Source organism: Neolamprologus multifasciatus, chromosome 1 (genome assembly GCF_963576455.1).
Source record: "Neolamprologus multifasciatus chromosome 1, fNeoMul1.2, whole genome shotgun sequence".
In the NCBI taxonomy this organism is placed as follows: Eukaryota; Metazoa; Chordata; class Actinopteri; order Cichliformes; family Cichlidae; genus Neolamprologus; species Neolamprologus multifasciatus.
Window position 1 is genome coordinate 30,436,544 of NC_140439.1, and position 22,017 is coordinate 30,458,560.

Sequence of the window (22,017 nt, forward strand, 5' to 3'; positions counted from 1 at the left end):
AAGTTTAGCACAGGAAACCTGCATCACACAAGCTCTAAAGCATGTGTAATAGAAATCATAACATGAACTTATATAATAGGTGAGTATAAACACAGACAGTGAGAACAAGAGACCAGTATTTCTCCCTGAAGCATGAATTAGCATCAGACAGACAGACATGTTCTATTTGTAGCTAAATAAAATACCAACATTTACATGACATTTCAGGCCTTCTTTGGAAGTTGCACAAATCTCTCTTTCCATGTCAGGGAAGGCTAAATTCTAGCATCACGCTAACTGTCGGGCCAAGTTTGGGCCATTGTGTTAATCTATTTATTTTCACATCTGTGTTGACTTTTGCAGCTGCGCAATCAACTTTGATCATGTTCGGTTGTAAAAGAGAAGAATCATGACAGGAGGTGAAGGGAACGACGGTGGAAGAAAAAAGAAAGGGGGAAAAACAGAGCAGAGGAGTGTGGTTATGTTTCAAGAGGTAAACCACAGGTTCGGTCTGGTGTAGCAGGGCTGATCCGTGTTTTCCCTCTGTGTGATTGGGTCTCTCATTAAGAGCCAGGCCCTGAAACCGGAGCCCAGCCTAATGCCTTGCCGTGTTTAGAGAAGCAGAGAAACCATTTAGCTATAATAGCAACCTTTTCAAAAACAAACCTCTAAAATGAAAGGCGGCCAGACTTGCAAAAACCAACAGCCGATTATTTTGAAAAGGCAGGGGAGACATGACCATGAAAAATCGTAAACTGCAATTGGAAATAAAACCAGGCATGCTGCGGGCACCACCCACTCCCCTCTTGCCATCTTTCCCATTTCCCTCTATGCTTTTTCATGGTTATTCATCTTTAAGTCTGTGTTTCACTCACCTTCAGCCCTCACCATAAGATGTGTCAAAGGGTTAACTTACACACACCAGACCTTCATTCCACTCTGATGCTGTCACAAGATAAGCTCTGCTCTCTGTCACTTATCAGTAATTTACTGCTACTTCTTTTTCCCCTTCTTTCTCCCTCTCTCTTTCACACAAAATGAGCTTGTTTCGCCTGAAGCCATTCAACTGCCGTGAAAGACAAGCACGTATCCTGAACTCTGACTCTGACACACGGTTTACTGACATCAACAAGCGTTACCTAGGAATTTTTCCATATATATATATGAGCTCAGTAAAGAGGAGTAGTCAAAAGCACATACATCTTCATGCCCTAGCCTGCACCAATCATCCTAATGAGCGTGACTCTCTTTATACTGCGTTTTCATGTTAATTATCAGTATGCTTATTCTAGACATTTCTGTTACTAATAAGGTGAAAGTCAAGGGGTAACTGGGGTTAGGGGTGTTGGGTCCAGACCAAACCAAAGTTCAGAGCTCTTTGCTCAAAGGCACAGGGCAATCAAAGAAAGAAGGCCACCCTGTTCAGAGCAATAGCCTGGGCCTCACAGGTGACAGCTCCCATGTCACAGCCAGCCCTGTGGAACATAGGTAATGTTCCCTCAGGGTCTGCTAAGAGATAAAAAAGCACTTGGACACCTGCATTTGAAGCTGTAATTTGTCTTCTCTCATGTTCAAGGTGTTTTATGAGAGCCAAAGGACAAGGTGAAACAGCGAACAAAACAAGTGAGCCCACATACACCTTCCGGAAATCCTTTCTTGCCAACACTTCTAGCGGCTTGGAGCATGGTTTCAAAATTCAACACGTATACAAAGATGTCAAGCATGCTCCCATCAAACCGAGTAAGGACTTAAATAATATCAAGAACTTCACTCTGCTGTATCTTGGGTGTATGAAATTAGTTACTGAATCGTCTAGTTTGAATGACTTACAGATCCATCAACTAGTAGGCAACATAAGTAAAAGTCAAAAAGTTCACTGAAAGTACTTTTCTGTTGTTGTCGAAGCAAGTGGGTATGTGCATTTCTACGTGTGAGTGTGTGTGTGTGCGTATGGCTGGGGGTGACTGGTGATCCTTGCCTCTTCCTGTATATCTTATGCTGGGGTATTAGTGAGGGTCCCTCCCAGAGGCAGTGACTACACAGGCTCTTCTGAGAAGGCGCTCATCAACACCCCTGCTTTCAAAGGCAGCCTTAGCCAGTGCCATTCAAAGCAATCAGCCCAGTCAGGGTCTGCCCATCCAGCCCAAATCCCTTCATGGCTATCAGAAGAACTCTGAGCTGGGCCTGCTGGAGGCACGTCAGGGATGGGGGTGGGATTTGCTCATAAGGGATTGTGAAAAGGCTGTGACACACGCTTATTCATGCCCCAATAACCCCTAACAAAATATATATACTGTTCATGAAATAAATAATTAAAAAGATAGGAGTTAAGAGATACCCTGATGCAAAAGTAATGGAGCCCATCTTGAGTACTGCACATATTTATGTACACAGGCGTATATGCAAACGAGCACATGAATGCGGTCACGCAGCTATCTACCATGATGGACGACTCAACCCTCTACATTATTCAAATGCCATAGGACATTGCTTTGGTGTTAGGGAGTCATGGCATGGCACAGGATAACTGCCATATAGAGGAAACTACTGTGAGGCTACGTGTGACTTAAGGTTTTTGAATAATCTGGTTGTCGATAAGCATTTGAAAAAAACTGAAATGTCCAGCAGGAAGTTCTTTTTAGGATTCTCAAAGGTGGTCTGGTCACTCTTCTAGTTAAGTTACTGATTAACCAAACAGGACAACTTACAACAACACCTATTTTTGCCCTATTTGCATTTATGAGCTAGTGTGGTTGGAAACTTACAATTGTGGGTATTTCTGAACTGCTGGTTAATTCATTTATCCTTGAATGCATATGAACATAGTGAAAAGGGACTTTTTTTTTTACCATTACTCACATGTCATTGGCTAGATAGTTTGCCAAAGTTAAAATGGACATAAGGTACAGTAGTGTTCAATAATATTTTGCTAGAACTTAACCTATATCATGAGTAAACTGAGTGTTGCAACTTAAAATGCAACTGAAAAAAAACCCCAACCCAAGGCCAAATCTATTTCTGTCATATGGTTCTTGCACAGAATTATTTTCTCACTAACATATGTTGCTGTAAACAGCAGCTCTACAATAATTCTTATTTCCTCTCTGACGCTTACCTACAGCATGAAGTGGGAATCAATATATTTAACCTGAAAAGCAACATGAAAGTTAGTAAGGTCAACTGTTTGAAAAGAAAACATGAAGGTACTGTGATAAATTTGTAATTGTAAGCAAAGATCCTAATCTGATCCGAGCTGTGATATTCAGACAGTAGTAAACAGGATTTGATTTGTGTGAAAGAAAACTGCAACGCTCTATATTTTGCAGTGGACTGGTTTTGGCTCTGTGTCTGTGTGTGTGTGCATGTGTGAGCACAGGGAGGGTTCTCATGGAATAGCAGTGGGCAGATTTTACCCATGAGAAACAACAACAAAAGATGCCTCAGAAGTATGTCAGAGTGCCCTCATATCTCTGTGCTGAGGGCAGAGAGGGTACAGAGTCCTGGGAGGGGTCAGCCAATTTTAGAGGGTGTCTTGTTTTCTATCTCCATCAAAATCCAGCAGTTGTCTTTGGGCAGCTGAATTGAAATACATAACAAAAGCTTTTGAGAAACACAGAGCCAGTCAAAGCAGGCATCGGGACCTAGATGCAGCCAATTTTTTGGACCCAGATCATGATACATTTCAAATATTTAAGGAAAACACACAGAAGACCTAAACAGTTATGCTTTAGCTATGCAAGAACTAAACCTGTGGGGTCTGACTGAGACTGACACCAATCAGGGTCATATAAATTTAGACAACATATTTAGCAACTATCCACTGCCATCACCGCACGAAATTCAATGTTCTCACATTCAGTTCAGTAGAAAAGTGCCTGACACAATAAACCATTATGCGATGTTCCAGTTTTGAGCTAGATAAACACGTTCAAATAGCCTTAATAAAATGTAGTAAAATGCTCTAACAACATATTACTAAGTTCAGTGTCCAGTTTTTAAATCATCTCCTTAGATGTCTAAATGCCTAAAGTGCTAAGAGAATCATGACCTTAACTGTAGATGGTGGTCATTTAAGTGTTTTGAATGAGCCAGCCTAAGAACCCTGTCCTTAATTAGCTGCAATTTTGTAGAGCTGATCCACTAGTATAATAATAAGGACCAAGCATTATCCTGTATTTGGCAGCCCAACACTCATCATAATTACCCTAGCAACTGTGTTCCCCCTCTGAGCATTGCTAATCTGTGGAGGCTGTGATCCTGCCGTCAGTTTCATTCGGTCACTGAAAGGGAGGGAGGCGCAGTACTGTACCACGTACACGCTTGTGTTATGAATCATAATGCATAAACGGAGCAAAGGAACAGAGGACATCTTGACCTAAAACAGGATGAGGGACGAGGGAAAGTACAGGAAGGAGGTTATTGGTGTAAACTTGGAAAACAACAATCAGCATAGGAGTCTTTGGACCAAGAGGGGGGCTGAGAGCATTGGTACTTTTAAGCCCAAGAAACTGAGGATATGAGGACGGTAAAGGGCCTATTGAGTGCCAAGCTATCTTGCCCTGGCATTTAATCAAAGGAATTAAACCTTGGGAAACCAAACCCACAGGTTGTCCTCCAGGAAGCATACCAAGTAGTTATCAAAAACAGAAAGGTTCAAAGCTGCTCAATTTTCCTATATTAGACGAGTTTTGGTCAGAGCCCTCGGGCTTCTTTCAGGGTAAAAGAACTGTGTTAGAAATGTTAGTGCTTGCATACTTGGAAAGCACGAGAAGTAGATAGGTCCTTGCAGTTAAGAAGTAATCAGTGATCTGACCAGATGCATAACTGTCTCCCAAAGACATGCATCTGGTGGTATAGTTTCCAAAAGCTGTCCATAGTGTCTCACACTTATCTATTACATTGTTTACTGTTCTGAATGTTTAGTAGGAACGTGGGATCTAACAACTACAAAAAACAATCTCCTTTGTTCCTACTCATTATTGTTAATTGTAAGAGCTCAACAAGAAACAAGCTCAAAGAAACAGTATACAACTCTAACTAAAGGATATAGTCCTATAACAGCTCAAGGGATCGATGTGAAGTTGACGTTTATAACTGAGCAATCACAGTGTCAGCATTTTTGTTGTTGTTGTTGTTTTCCCTTCTATCCTAGTCTAATGCGGGGAGTGTGAACATGAAAGCATGTGATAAATCCCACAGTTTCTCAAAGCTGCAGTGGCCTCTAAAGTACTGTGGCCTTTTCAGTGATGCAATATTAGTGACTCAATCTGAAAAGGGTTTTTTTTTTTTTTTTAATTGAAAGCACGTCCCTTGTCATTTGATTGAGGTGTTAGACTAAACAAACAAAATATATGAAAATGATATAATTTGCTTGGATGAGCTAAAGGAATATTAGCAGAAATACTATGTTATTGCATATGCATGCGTGCTCAAGGCCTTTATTGCTTTGCTTCAGCATGACAAATTGTCACAAGGAATACTAGACATTTTTCTCTGGCCATATATAAATCTTGGTTTGTCAACAATAACACCGTAACTGTACCACTCTCATGAAATATAGGCATAGCATGAATGAGACAAGTCCCAATTGCAAGTGAAACTTAAAGCACTAGGGGATAAGTCCTGTTATTCTTTTAGACCACTGCCAAGGCTAAAGTGCAACAGCTTAACTTAATGTAAAACTATATTTATACATTCAAGCACCATGCAGGATTGTTATGATGAAATCAGACTGGTCGCATATTTAGCATGTTCATTACTGAAGTATCTGACCTGCCAGGATCCTGGTATGGCTTCAATAGACAAGCCCATCTGTGTGACGTTAGCACCATTGAAAACAGATGGAGTTTAATTGTATTTTTGCCCAAATTGCAAAATAGCTACTTGGGAAAGAAGCTAAAATAACATACAAACAACAGCAACTATGATAACAACTGTGCCTGGAATGGAATGAGTACAGTAAGAGATCAAAAACATAAGGCGCACACATTCAACTCTACTCTTTGAAAGGGGATCCTCCCAACATTACTAGCCTGGTATTGGTTTACTCTGCAATTTTGTATTTCTCTCCCCACGCCATCTCCAAAATCTCCGTCATGCAGGAGGTCCATGCAAATAACACTCATCAGACTTTCCAAAACACGAAAGACTGATACCCTACCTCTTTTCAGACAAAAGCATAAATGAAGAATGGCTGAAACTGGTATTTGTAGAGGAAAAAAAAAAACACTAAAACCAAAAGTAGATACCCAAGCCCCAGAATTAGTTTTACAAACTGTAATGGGAAAATGCTGCACAAAGAACACATTTGATGGAAAATGTGGACCTTGCAACAAGGCCCAGGTCGATCTAATACATCCTTCAAATAAAATGCAATGATTACGTGGACAGCACTGCCACGTCTGGTTTAAATAGTGATTATGGATGACAGGAAAAGCAACATGCACATTTAAAATTATACTTATTGAATAAATTTTACCAGCTTAAACCACTGCCAGTTGTGTGCCGCATCTGAATAGCCTCCCCTTCCAAAACCCCGCAATTTTCAACAATGGACGAAAGGGAAAGAACAGATAAACAGGCTTTTTTTATATTTCAGTCCAAATCACATCAAGGTATAAACAGTGAGCCCAGAGCACATCTCCTATTCTTTTTCAAAGTAAGTCCTGCTGTTCCATTTCAAATACCTTGGGGTTATGGGTCATAATGCTGCTTTCCAGCTTCTGAACACGTTTATTCAGGCATCCTACTGTAAATAGGGGGAGATTCAACATCAAATATCTCTATTCCCCATGCTGGCCCTTTCGTCTGTTCTGAGTGGATGTGTGCTTTTGGCTAACAAAGTAATGGTTTCTCCTTTTCTCTTACCAGACTCGGAATACCAAGTGGCAATATAATTGAGGAATGTATTGAATACGGTTTTCTCTGGTTTCACAATGCATCAAGCAGAACCCTAAAGGGACTCTTCTATTGAATAAGGACAAATTGGTCTCAGATAATAAAACAAACAACGTTAAAATAATAATAATACTACCTATATAATACAATATTTCTTATGTATCTACTTTTTGATATCATAAGCAAAGTTTTAAAATATACAAATTTATTTTTTAAAGTCCTTATGCCCATTCCATACTCCCATAACTAGATGCCATTTAATAAAATTTTTATCTATTTTTTTTTCAGCAATAATAACAACAATAATTAAGCTAATTATCTTTGGTTCTTCTTAGGACCTAGGCAGTGTGGAGGCCAAATCAATGTGGAGGGTTCTTTATTGTGTTCCTAGAGCAGTTTGTGTGGCAGGTTACGCTGTCATGCTTAAGGAGGCTGGTGGGATCAGGTGCTTTGCCATTGGAAGAATCTGTTGGTCTGCAATAATGATTACTACTCATCAACGTAAAATACACATGAATGTGAGGACCTAAGGTTTCCAGGCAAACCAGTGCAAGCTAATTAGATAATCAATGTTATTTCCTTCTCTTCTGGTTTTAATGTTACAACATCAGGTTATTATTGTCTTTTGGTAGCCACAAATCAGAAAATAAAATATGGGAGTTAAATAAGGTGAATGATATACAGTTTGGCTTTTCAAGATGTTCAAGATATTTCATGAGAATGACCAAAACACAAATTTAAAGATAAAGTCAATATATGTCAAGAAATGCAATTAATGTAGCTTAAGTTAAGGCCTGATGCTCCTACATGTTATAAGGGGTAATAAATGTGTTATAAAGCTCTTACAAGCCCCTAAGGCGATTAGGGGCTGAGCTGCAGAGCTGTTTACGAGATTGTTTATTACAGGCTAGGGCTATCATTTACCACACAGCAGTGGGTAAAATTGAACTAACTAAAAATAAACAGTTGATTCATTGGTACTCAGCCAAGGCCACTATCAGACCCTTGTTTAGCTAAATAGAGTAATATGAAAGCCACGACTGCATGCAGTGGCAAGGTATGACAAAAAGAAGTAGAACAGAGGGGGGAAAACCAGAGAGGAAAGGAGAGAAGAAGGAAGGGTGACTAGCAGGTGGCTTCATATTGTCTCGATCCACCACATATGTCCCGTCCACTGCTGAGCTGACAGGTAGGGACACAATTTGTTGACCTGAGGGCCTGTTAGAAACCTGCAAGTGGATAAATATAGAGCAGTGGGAGAGCATAGGTGTCTTAAATGACATATCTAATGAAGCTCATCCTCTGCAGTCTATTCACCAGTCCAGAAAAGGCTTATGAGAAAACAACTATTGTGTGGTAGAAAAGATACAGCTCTAACCACCCATTCTTTAAAGTAAACACTGATAGCAGTGGCATCGAGTCTTTTATTATATCTTTCATGTGCTTCGACAAACATCCTCCATCCTTTTCTAGTAGTAGCATACACAATATAAACATAAACAGCCCTATGCCTCATTTGGATTTGATGTGAGAGATTCATATTAAGCCTTTGCAGCTGTTTGTGTTCCATTTGCATATGAGAAAACAGTTTCAAAAGGCTTGTCTATAATGCATAAGACCCTTTTAGGCTGTGTTTACTGCAACACTCTATTCCACCCACTGACAATCCATGCACAGGTTTGCATCATTTTGTGAGACATGCCAGTTTTGAATTATTCAGTCACTCATCTCTACCACAGCACCGCATTTAACAAACACATATGCACATTCATATATAAAAAGAAAAGCATTGGTCTACAAGAATACTACAACAGTACCTCAGTCAGTCCCTTTGGAGAGGTGGGAATCCTATTAACTAGCCGTCAGAACCTGTCGGATGCCTTTCCCAATGCCAGGCCCCTTTTGTTTGAGGGAATAGGATGTACACCACCAGTCCATTTACATGCTGCCTTCTCTGTGTACTTTAATGGGCCCTGGGCCTTGAGTGTCATGAGCAGAAGAAAACACAGTTTAATTTTCCTTCACAAGTGCATAAAACAAGCATCTTCACTGTACCGGCCCTATGCATAATTCACTGGCGGTGATGTGTGTTAAACGCTACTGAAATATACATGGCGGCATATGCAAATTCGACAGTCCTCTCACATGCGGTACTTGCTAAACAGAGAGCAAGGGAATAGCATGCCACAGACAGCCCAATCTGGACACAGACATTACGCAGTACAGTATGTAATTGGAATATGTGTTCTTGTTGCATGGGAGCTAGTTTCATATTTGACAGTGGATTCTAAATGTGTAAAGTAGGGTATTGGTAATTCTTCTCAAATGTCCTATAATGCCACAAAGTATCATGTAAATACTGATGTGAATAACTAGTAGTTTCTGTGAAGCTGCACCCCAATTTCTAAAGATGTGTCATGTCAAAAATGCTACTTTTAGCCAAAGAGGCTTGATTATAGCCGAGATGAAACAAACACACATTGTAAAATATTCCTTCTTTAATATGAACTTTTTTGGGAGTTTCTAGTGGTCATCAGATAAACTGCAGATCGACTGCTCCTTTTCCCTGCATGTGTAATTATCCATGTGTCTGGTCTTTATGAAAGGATGCTGATGTGAGCAGACGAAAGGACAGACTGGTGGTGTCAGATATTATAAATGAGGGAAGAAACGTCATTATCCCAGGTTTGGACGCCCCCCTCCACACGCTTTCATTTTCCTTACTAACCTCCGCAGTGTGTGTTGATGTGTGTGTGTTCATGTTTTGGACCAGGCACTGGCTCAGTTCGATTCCCAGCAGTGTATCTTTAAAAGAGCCTTCCCACTGGGCTGCCAGGCTGTCCCCCCCTAACGTGACAACAGTCCAGCTGACACCCAACAGCTCTGCCAACACACCCCACACCCACAATCTGCTCCCAAGACCTTGTAGGATGGGGAATAATTAAAAAAAAAAAAAAAAAAAGAAAAAAGAAGAAGAACAAGACAATATAGAAATACGGAATCCTCTACTCAGGTATGCCACAAAATGACAATGACAAAGTGTAGGCCAAAGGTTCAGTAGATGGTGGTTCAATACCTTTGCACAGTACTACAGATTCTGCTATATTTACTTGACTAGAAGAATAATGTTCAATTAGAGCTCATACAAATATTTGACCATGCAAATGGATTTGATATTTATATATACAGTGACATGTGAATACAACTTTTTTATTTATAAGTTCATTTATTTAACCCTATTTCAACCTTTCAATATAACTAAAACTATTAGTAATAGACATGGCTACATATGATGTATTTACTAAAATCCTAAATGTATCAAGAATGCAACCAAAGAGCAGAACACAATCAAATTTCATGCATATTGCAAACACAAACATAATGAAAGGTGCAGTGCACATTTTTGTTTGCCAACATATGTACAGTAAATCTGGCCCTCAGCATAAATGTCCAGCTGCCAAAGCTGTGGTGTCACTGGTGTTGAACACTGTGTTAACAGGATGTGTAATGTGGTGTGCTGCTCCTGTACTGCAGCCAGGGCTGGGTGGCAGCAGCACTGTAGGCTACAGTAGGGTGGTTATCATGAAGCAGTTATGTAGCTGCTCTGCTGGGCCAGTCTAATTACAGGAGAACAGCGTGCACCAGTCTGGGCCTCCAAATGGCACCATATGTTTTCCCAGACTAACCGGCTGAATAAATGCCATTTAACCATTCAGGATGCACTGTGCTCTGTGTCTGGAAATCAGTCACTCACACTTATATAAAACCATTCATCCCGCACCCCCACATGCACTCACACAAAAACATACCACCCACCTCTGCCATATAAAACTCAGATGTCGGCCATTTACCCTGCTTACCCCATCATGCATACTCACACAGCATCCTGTCCCGTTTAACCATTTACAAATCCTATTGTAAGTTTGTCTGTGTCGCTCTAACACTCACTGCACACTTGCATAATGATGTTCTTTATTTTGTTGTAGCCAGTTTAGTTAACCAAAGGGTCTGGTTAATCAGAAACAGTGTTTCTAAGAAGACAGGTTTAGGGTGATGTGCAGTGAGCGACCCATGCAGTGAATGTGATCAGTAAGTTGACAAAGGTCGACACAGGTAAGAAACAAAAGAGCAGAAATACTTCTTTAATTTAAGTAACGCATTCTGCTATTCTGCAAATGCCATAGTTTATTGAAAGCCAGTGCAAATATTGCAGCTCAGAAAATGTATTTAGACAGAGCAGCAGAAACCATATAAGCCAAGAGTAATGCTCAAATTCTCTGAGTGCGTCATTTTGAATCTCTCAACAGCCCAAGACGAAAAAATAAATAAATAAATAAAAACATATACAGGACTTTAGATAGTAATCTCCAGATCAGGAACCTTGTATTAAAATTATTTTTAAAAATAGACTTTGCAATGTATTCCCCAACCAAAATTCACTGGCAAAACCACACAACATCGCTGATAATAGGAAATTATTCATTGTGATTGCGAAAAGCTGACAACATTCGTATCATGACCTTTTTTTTTTTGGGAAAAGCTCCCTCTATCATCACAAGATAGACCTTTCACACATCATCAGTTTGTTAATGAGAACAGCCTAGAAAGAGACACTCACAGATGCCTATCAAGGGCAGAAAACAAAAAGAGAATGTAAGTAAATATGGACTGTAATTAGTATGACAAGGTTGAAAAAACAGATAACACACCGCAGCAGCCTGAAGGGCTACACTTCCACGCACGCACAAACACACTTGCTCATGCACGAGATGCACACAGGCATCTGAGTTCACACTTACACACACACTAAGAACAAATCAAATGTTTTAATCAGCTTGCTACAGCACATAATGAGGATCCACTAAGCTCCAGCTATCAGCTGCCATCGGCCACTTCGTTGTGCCTTCAAAGAGCTGATTTTTCACTTCTTCTACAACAAGCTTAACACAGTAGCTTTCGAGAGGGAACACAGTCTGGGCGCTGCAATAAAACCTGAAAAAAGTAAGTGATGTTTCAGCAAGTGATATATGTGCAGTAAGGCAAAGAAGCAATTACGTGCAAGTGGACACGACAGCAAAACCTCTGGGGAAAATGCGTAGGAGCGGAATGCACCCTATTTGTCACCATTGTGAATTACAACATGCAAATATTAGAGCATAGCTGGATGTGGGCTTGGTAGAGATGAAAGTCTGTGATATGCAACTCTGAAAACCATAAATCTAACAATACATGCTTAAATACCTTGCATAACCCAACTTGCTAACGCTAACAGTTACAATATCAGTTTACCTCTCACCTTGAGCGTAAACACACACAGACACCTGGTGATGCAGTATACACCTGGCCTAGCCACACCTGCTCAACAAGGCGGTCAGATGAATCAGGCAATTCATTAACACACAGCGCAGTTTCCACAGAACTGAAAGTATTCTTAAATTCTTACTCAACTATTCCGGTATGTGCCTGCGAGACAGAAATGTACACACAGAGATGCACAGAGCGTGTGCAGGTGTGCCTCCTGTTGCGGTTTCTGGCCTCCTGACACAGCTCTGACCTCTGTGAGAAAGACTTACAGCTCCAGCCCTCCAGCTGGAGAAGTGATGACCTGAGAACCCAACAATCTAAGACATTCATCCTCCTGTCCTTGTCTCCTTCCTGCCTGCCTGCTGCAGTGTGTCTTGAATGGGAGACATGCAGAGGTAGGTCAGCCTGCCTGACTGGACAAATTTGCCATCTTTCAAATCACTTCTATATTTCTTAGCTTGATATTTGAAAACTTTTTCATTTGACATCTTTTACTCATTGCAACTCCTTTGATAACCAAATTAATACATGTATGTCTGGCATCTTTTTGTTACAGGTACCACTGAGAGTCAGGGCTCTGAAGCATTTAATAAAGATTCCCGTAATTTAACACAGATTTTTTGAATTGAGTATTTTTTCTTCACATGTAAAAACATGTGCTGGGCTCTTGCTTAACTCATAAGAGAAACTGAAAACTGAGGAGAAGTAATTTTTCTGTTATGGACCTTGTGTTTCCTTATAAGAAGGATGGCCTTATGGTTAAATGGTGTGATGTCAGTTCAGCATTGTGGTACATGAGGGTGTGTTTAGCACGAGAAGTGCCATTAACAGTTTTGATCCACAGATATAGCTTGCCTATATTTCACTCTGTTCTCTGTTTGAAACCTAAAAAACAAGTAAGTATAAGCCTCATCTGTGCACAGTTATACAATTGTGTTGCCTATTCCAAATAAATGCATATGGTAAAAAAAAAGAAGTAAAAAATACGTGACAGGCCATAGATGCTGTAGTTAAGGGCCAAGTTTGATTTCATTCATACCATCTCTAATATGTGTTGATGTACTTGCTCATTCATTTCTGTTTTGCACTTAAAGACTATGTAAAATATAAATACCATATACCCTTGAGCAAATATGCTCCAACTAGCATTAAGAAAAGCTGTCCCATCTGCAGCAGGGGTTGCCATACATGTCAAACGTAAAGCAGGGAAACTCGAGCCTCTGTTGAAACATCCGGTGCAGGCTGCTGTAAAATAAATGATGCTGTTAGCTGCAGTCTCGCAGGTGAAATGTGCTGCTGCTACAATTATTCTAATACCAGCATGCCAGAATGCTAGTGCTACCAAATGCTGCTGTCAACCCAGGGGTTTAATTAGTTTGGCACGTGTGCCACTTATAATCACCTGCCATTACCAGTTCTGGCTGCATCTGCTTACACGTCTGTCAGTGGCGTGCAGGCTGTATATGTGTGTGTATAGGTCTGTGGCTGGGTTCATAAGGATATATTTTGGCAACAGAAAACAGGCCTGAACGGTTGCTGTACTTGTACGGGCTCTCTATAATGTCTATATTTTAATATACAGAGATAAGGAGGATACATATCTACAAAATACAGGAGTCCTTTCTTTCAAGTGTATATTAAAAGGCTTTCTAGAGTATCTGTCAACTACAGCGAGGACAATTTTATTAGTGGTACAGACTTGTCAGTAGGCCATCTGTACACATACATTGTGAAAACAGAAGGGAGCAAGGCTTGGTAGTGTCAAACTGCATTGTGAATAGAGCTACACCTCAGGCTGAATACATCACATTGTGATTTCATGAGAGCTGGAAGAGGAGGAAGAAGAAAAAAAACTTCAGGGCAGCGAGTGAATCTCGACCCAAAACAGGAGAAATGGAAGTTAAAAGTGAATCGTTCACTCCCCCTGGCGTAGCAGTGGCTACCTCTAGGGCTGGAGGAGGAGGAGGAGGAACAGGAGGAGAAGAGGAGCCCTGTGGCTCCCACAGTCATGTGACTACTGAGCACAGTATCTGAAGGATGGACCCCAGGCTGTGTACTTAACAGCTCATGAGTGTGTGCGTGAATGTGTATACACGTGGCTTCACACATTTGTGTGTAATGTATGTCTTTGTGCAGCAGAGCACATACACAGATTCCCACTGACTCAGTTCTTGAGAATCACCTATGCCTGGCACAATACAATAGCTCTAACTATCCCTATTATTTTCAGAAAGTTCCCATTTAGCACTAAACCAAGGCTTTAATATTGTGCCCCCTCAAAAACATCTGTTGGGGACTTGTGTGGCTACACTAATTACAAATATCTCCAGTAATCCGCAGCTGATAAGAGAGCCATTACTCCACAAGACATTTATCACTATGGGATTGATGACCCATTTCAGAAGCTGCCTTTGTACAGGGAAGTGAAATCGCTGATATCCCTTTTATCCAACATCACTGCTGAAGCCTTCCATTCGTCAGGAGGCAAGCTAGTTAGAATTGTAATTAACAGCTATGGACTTTGGCCCTAATAGAATTTTTGCAGGAAACTGCAGATTGACATAGGCGGGGATGGAGGGGATTGTACAGTGTTTTTCTTTTCTTTTCTTACTAATTGCCACTTTGAGACGCTGTCTGTCGAGAGAGAGGCGCTCTATGCTGCGTAAAGAAAGCGTCAAAGCAGCACAGCTTCCCATTTTCCAGAAGCACGATTTATATACACTTGTAGATATGTAAGCACGATTTATGTACACGTGTAGATACGCAAGCACATGCATTTAGCCATGTGCTTTCACAGGTACACAAACACAATTTCATAGGTCAAACACAAAATGCACATCTCTAATCGAATTCACAAGTTACAGGTTTCTTCTGAATCTTTTCATTCGAGCATGCATAGTGGCTTGCACACCCACCCACCTAGACATGCAAAAAAGTGGAGCAGCAGATGATCACAGTAGGTAAGGACTAAAGGTCTGGCCACCTGCCGGCCACGTCCCGTCTTTGTAGCAGTAATGAACACAGACAGCTTGGGGACGGCCCTCCTAGCTTGTCCCCCCTTCTAGCCTCCCTGCTTCGGGGCAAAGCTGGGGGCCCTGGGGTGACAGAAACGCCAGAGATGTTCCACTCACTGACAGGCAGGTCCTACCTGGCCAACCTGCTGTACACATTTGCCACGCAACACACACACAAACACAGGGACAAAGACGTGCATGCATTAGTGCCATATATATATGTGCACGTTGTAACTGCTCACACGTGGTAATGTTCCTATGCATATGCACAAACTGAAGAACACACCAACACACATACACGCACACGAGCTGACCCGGTGTAATTCCTCCAGCACACGGCTAGTGACAGGAGCAGCTGCGGCCGCTACGGCAGACAGATGAAATTTTCATAACTATCTCCTCCAACTTCCATCCTCACCTTCAGGATAATTTATGACCTGCCTGCCAGCCTTGAAGAGACAATATGCTTGCTATGAAATGAAGTGTTCCAGCAGTGTAGGTTATAATTAACAGAGAAGGGGAGAAAGATGTGTGTATAAGGAGTGGGAGGGCTGGAGGGCTCCCCAGGTGGGGTGGTTATGGTAGATGGGATCAGGGAAAAAGGGAAAGGATGGAGCATGTGGTGTGCACACATGTAAAATCTACATATGTGTGTATTTAAATACTGCATACATTGCTGCAGTTAGCTCTCTGACTCCAGCATTAAACAGCAGCACAAAAGTAATTAACCTCCCAAAAAAAAGTGCCTGTAATAAACAAAATCCAAAACACAATGAAATCTTAGAAGCATCTGTTAAACAGATTGTCTGTGTGTTAAATGAGGCCTCCACATCCCATTATTCTTTATCATGGTTCCCAGTGGTACAGTTTCAACTAACGTATTGATTTAAATAAAACTGGTTCGTACACAGGGCCAAATAAGCACCTTCACAGTACTCAAAAACAAACTCGATTTAGAGCAGATACACAGTAAAAACTGTGATTTCTGTGAGCACAACTTCCATCTTCCCATAATGTTATGTTCTCAATGTTTGTTTCACATGCATGCCACACATCCTCACCCAATCATGCTCTATCAGCTCTATGGGATGTTGGGTTTGACCAGAAAGAATGTCCTGGTTTTCCTGACTACCAGTAAAACAGGCCCAAAACTACCCCACCCCTTACCACACTGTCTATTCCAAACACAAATCTTGTTTCCATATTAAAAAGGCAGCTTTTAATGGGCAGCTGTCTGTGCAACAAGTGTGTTTAAATGGCTGTGGGACTTTTAATGACATTTTCAACTCTCTCTTTCCCGCTTTCTATGCCGCATTTCTTTGCCAAGTTCTTACTGTGAAAGGCATAATTATGAAAATACTGTTTTCATTTGTGAATCAAGTCAAGGATAAGCAGAGGAATTTAACAAAAGAGTATGAGTGCGATACTGACTGCTGCTGATGTGAGCCTTCTGTTCCCACAGCAAACCACAGAACGAGTGAAAGCATGTACCTTAACAACTAATTACTAACTCGCATGAGAAACAGGCAGCATAGAGATAAGTGCATATTTACATGGGTAAAATTTGTTTATGCCGTAAGTAGAAGGTAAATAAATACAATCACCTGTCATCTCGTTCAAAACAAATTCATGCAAGAATAAGGCATACTCTGATGTACTTTCTAGCCTGGGAGCAAACTAAGATGGGAGGACGATTACTACGGAAACAGCAGCTGTGAGGTTCTGCTGAGGTCAGGACATGTCATGCATAACTGACTGATTGCTTAAAAGGGGTGGGTGCATGAGAGAAGAACTCATAATTTACAATCAAGCGCACACAAACACACACCTCACAAACACCCAGGCCGCAGACAATCTCGCTGCACGAACGTAACTGGTCTAAGGGACCACACAGACATGTTTTAGATAAAGACAGACAAATTAGATGACAGAGTCTTAGGCAAACCACTGCGCTTGCGCTAATTACAGGCTGGCCGGCGATAAAAGAGGCAGATGACATGTCCTTATTTGTTTTCTCCCTCAGTGCCCAGAATAAAGTAAACACAGCGATGTAGATGACGGCGAAAGTAGGTGGCGCAAAGAAAAATGCACACAGACAAAGGTACAGAACACGGCTGCGGGTTGGGAGTTCAGCCCACCACACACAGGTGTTTACCCACCACTGCAGGAGAGAAACCCTTAGGGTAAGGAGATACAAGTATGCACCCAGCAAAACTACTGGCTTGTAACACGTGCCAAGGAAAACAAACTGGGCCAGCCCTGTCTGTTCTGTTTGCAAAACAGGACCACTGTTGTGAGAGTGATGAAGATGTAAATGTGGGGCTGTTGTCTGGGAGATCTGATTAACCAGTCACCTCGAGTTGCAACTTACATCACGCAGGCACAGTTGACAACATGCCCGGACTGACCTGCCCCAAACCAGACCACTGGTTTAATGCCAGTACAAACATCACCACCGCACCGCTAATTATTTATTACAACCTATTTATTTAAGATCTGATGCCACCTTCTCTGCACTGCACCCTACAATCTCTGTTTTCCAAAATCATGCACATCATACATATGTGGCTGTGAAGTCAAATGAAAAAGTCATGTAATGACAAATTTTTTAGAACAATAACACATGGACACATGGCAGATTTGATAGATGGATGGGAACTTGTGTCTGTAAACACTTGAGTGAGTTATCTATGTCATGAGCAATCCCAGTGTGGTGCCACCACTTCTAAAACTTTTAGTAGACCTGTTTGTCTTTATCATGGACACGATACTGACAATCTTTCCAACTCCCATCTGGTACAGAGAGACCTCCATTGTCTCCGAGCTCCCTCTCTCGCCCCAGCACGGGAATCAGGGCGGGGTCTGTCAGAGACAACACAAAAGAAATGTCACCACTCTGAGAATGAAGTGCCAGCCGAGGAAGGTCTCTCTCCTTTCTCTGTGTCACTATGCATCTCTACAGGGGTGCAACTGGTAGCTGACAAGACTGTTGGGGTCATCCCTGGCTGGGCACAGCTTCAACTTCAGCTCTCTAGCCCCTGCTGGCCCTGAGTGACCCGTGGGTTTGATGACAGACTGGACCTTTTGTGTAGAAGCGGCCTGTCCAGGTGAGGACAACAGTGGATGACAATGGCAGGAAACATAAAGCCGATAGAGGCTGGGAGACAACCCTACGGGGTCATGGGTCAAACTGGACAGCTGAGTGATGAGTGCAGCTGTGAACACGTGGACCTCCTTCTCTGCCCTTTTAACTCTGCTTGCCATGTCAGCTGATGTTTCCTTTGTCTTAGGATAAAGACCTCACTAACTTTCAGCACACTGGAGAAAAGAAGTAAACACGGACAACAGATGTATCACGCCACAAATTCTGATTGTACAGCTATGATAATGACATCCATCCCAACCTGTACAGTGTTATAAGCTCCTTTTCAAGAGGTCACTAGAATACAATTACAACAGGACACTTGTCAAAAATTATTTTTAAACTGTGAATTAGTTTATTTTTGAACTAAGGTAGAAACTAAATATAAAGAATGCTACTAAACATACAAGAAACTAGATATTCTCTAACTTTAACATAAAAAATCTACTGTTTAAAAGAGAGAAAACCTAGTTGTACGCATTTATTTATGTAGTCCATTACCACAGCAATCTTTACAGTGTAAGTGTATGCCCATCATTGCTTATTCTCATTTGGTATGAATCCAAAATGCTGCTAATTTGCAGCAGTTTCAAGGATTCAGTAACAAATTTGTTCAGTCTTTGTTGTCCTCCATTCTATAATCCGAGGAGAACCGCAACTGTAGCATAAATAAAGAGGCCTATTTTAAACCTTGTAATGTATTACCACCCCAGTGCCTCCAAACTACACCCTGTTCACACATCCTGAGCTGTCCAACTGTTTCCAGTGCCAAAGGTCAATGACTGCCTACTCTCCTACTGGCCCACACTCAGAGATGGGACGACAGGGTTGCCAAGTCAGGCACAAACCCTGCTTTGGATCATAAACACCTCCGTCTGTCTACCCTCCTCTTTTCTACTCCACGGAGGTGAGTTAGGTTTTCACTCTGTTAATCTTTCACTTCAGGCCTTCTCGCTTTTACATTGGCCCACTGGAGAACATAGAAGGGGAATGAAAGAGGGGTAGTAAAGGATAAGAATGGATAAAAGAGCAGGAAGAAAAAGCCATAGAGAGGGCCAGATGGGCACCTTCACAGTCCATTTATCAAACCCAATGTGGCCCTCCCCTCCCCTCCCTACTGCTCTCATGTCCTAAACCCCCATGTAATTCTGTAATGATTTTCATTATCATATAATGACCTTACAAAGCCTACAGCAGTTTGCATGGTCAGTACAAAACTCGCAGCTGTTCCCTTCAGTATTTGCTTGCTGGCTGTGACGAAGCTTTTTGTTGTTGTTGTTGTTATTTTTTCTAATGCCCAGAGCAGTGACCTCTAGGTTTTGCAAGGTCAGCATGAGGTCACCTCATCCAGGATATTCAACAGTAGCCACACTGTAAGCACACAGACTGAAGACAGCGTCTAAAAATGCATAATGAGCATTGACAGCAAGATAAAACAAAACAATTCTCTAAATATACTGCAGAAGACTGCAGGCTGAAGAATTTTCTGTGTATGTAGTTCCAGTGTGGATCCTTCATTACCTTTGTTAAACCAAAAACCTTCCTGGTGCCACTGGGATGTGCCATTTTCTATCCTAATGGAGCTGCTCCCTAGAGGTTGCGTCTTGCTCTTCAATCTGCACTTCCTGTGTGGCATACTGAACTGCTCTGCTGCGGCACAGTCACCCACCCATATAATAATCCATCTATTTCCAGGGTACTCACGGGGCATTTACCAAAGGGACATGGAGGGCAGCATCTATCAAAGAATTCACCATGTGCATCAGGAAAACCCAGTTACCAGAAAAGCTCATAAGAATAAAAAAGCTCTCATAACTTCGTTGGCTCAGAGTGAATGAATGGACTGCTTCCACTAGCACGGTGAGAGCAGGCATCACTCACTCTGAGTGCCTATAAGTCAATGGTGAAGAACCACTGGTCACCGGCTCCAATTCCTCTTTCTTTCCTTCTTGCTTGTACTAAAAATGGCTCGCAGGCAGACAATGGCAGCTGGTAGGCCGAAGTTCCACAGCAAAGAAGGCTACTTTAACTGGTGTTTTAGAAACAAAAGTCAGTGAGAAACTTAATCAATCAGCGTTGCTTGTTTATTTTTATGGGCCTCTAGCAAAAGTCATCAATCATGCTTCTTTTTTTTTTTGTTCCTTTTTCCATTATATTTTTTGCAAGTATTATGTGCTGAATGGAAACCATGGAAACAAAAGGCAGTGTTATGATGAAAGCTTGCCTGTTGAATATTGTGTGGAAACCTAATTAGAACGCTAAATATAAAAAAGCAACAAAATGAATCAGCAAATTAATTTTAGTCCTATTTTAGTGAATGCTTTTATGAAAATAAATGATGGTTTGAATACATCTGACTGGAGTGCACTACAATTCCCTCACTCTGCGTCTTCTGTAATAAAGTGCTTCTTTAATTCAAAATAACGACTTTGCCTCTTAGTAGTATGCATGAAGAAATTAAAACTTTTTCATGCTCAACAAAGTCTAACAATCCCTGACCCTCATCAAATTGCTTATCAGTACCAGTACTTCCCACTTAACATTGCGCATAGCTATGTGTTTAGTTTTGTGAAAATGCTATCTGTTGACAGCCACTTGACAGCATGACCCCTGGCTTTTTTGTAAGAGAGGGTGGTGTAGTTCAGGGATAGACATAGAATGTGTGTAAGGGGAAGAAGAGGTATCAGGAGCAGCTGGAGTTCAAACATATTGTGTGGGACATGTGCCTTCCACCAAAACTAATCTAATCAGTCTTTCACTGCTGATAGAGTAAACGTCTGTCTGCTCTGCCGACAAGGGCTGAGCATTTCCTGTCCCAGCCAGTGATGCTGGTTGTCAGCATCTTAGGGTGGGCTGAGCAAAATGTAGGGTCAGACATTGTTAGCTGGTGGTAACATCACATTGTGGGTGGTGCGGGAGAACTGCGATGGTAGGGGACAGTTCTGATGTTCACTTGAGGGTGGGGGTGGCGAGATGGTTTCTAGCTTTCAGCACATGCCGCTGGAATGCACTATCAGAGCAGGCCCTACATCAGAGTTGTGAGGCACTGGGCGTTGACACAGCAAAGCAAGGTGTGTGGAAACAGCCTGTTTACAAGACTCATCTGGATGGGACAAATCTAAGGGTCAACTAGAGGGGACAATGTAAAACATAGAATAGAAGAACAGAGTGCCTTAGAAATATGAGGGCGTAAGCACAACAGGAATTTAACATGAAGTTTTCAAAAGAAAATGGATTTGTAGCCTTTGAATTATCTTCCTGCCGCTTTGCTTTCTCTAAGGTTTAGTGAAATGTCTATTCTAACATATGGGTTCTTGTCCGCATGCAACTCTGAGGTCAAAACTATTGAAAGAGACAATAAAGAGTATAGCAATTGAGAATGTAGTGGTCGTGTGTATATGTAGTGTTTGTATGTGTCCGTGTATGTGCTGGCGGAGAGAGTAAATGGCTAAAACAAACAGCTAAAACAACACTGGTGCATGTGTGAGGCCCTTCTTCATCTGAATGGATGACCAACGTTCTAACCCCTGTGCTCTCCCTCTTTATCTGGAGGGAAGGAAGTGATTGGGCCTATCCAAGACACATGTGTCATTGTGATAACTGTGATAACTGCCAGGCCCGAGGACCTCAAACCAACACCAACCACACCATTGCATATCTCTGGAAATCACACCGATTCAC

General features: G+C 41.6%; 1 protein-coding gene across 1 annotated transcript in view; it reads right to left on the bottom strand.

The window, feature by feature from the left end:
* fto (FTO alpha-ketoglutarate dependent dioxygenase) overlaps window positions 1–22,017 on the bottom strand; it is a 114,589-nt gene that overhangs the window by 38,640 nt on the left and 53,932 nt on the right. The gene's annotated exons all lie outside the window — the stretch shown is intronic.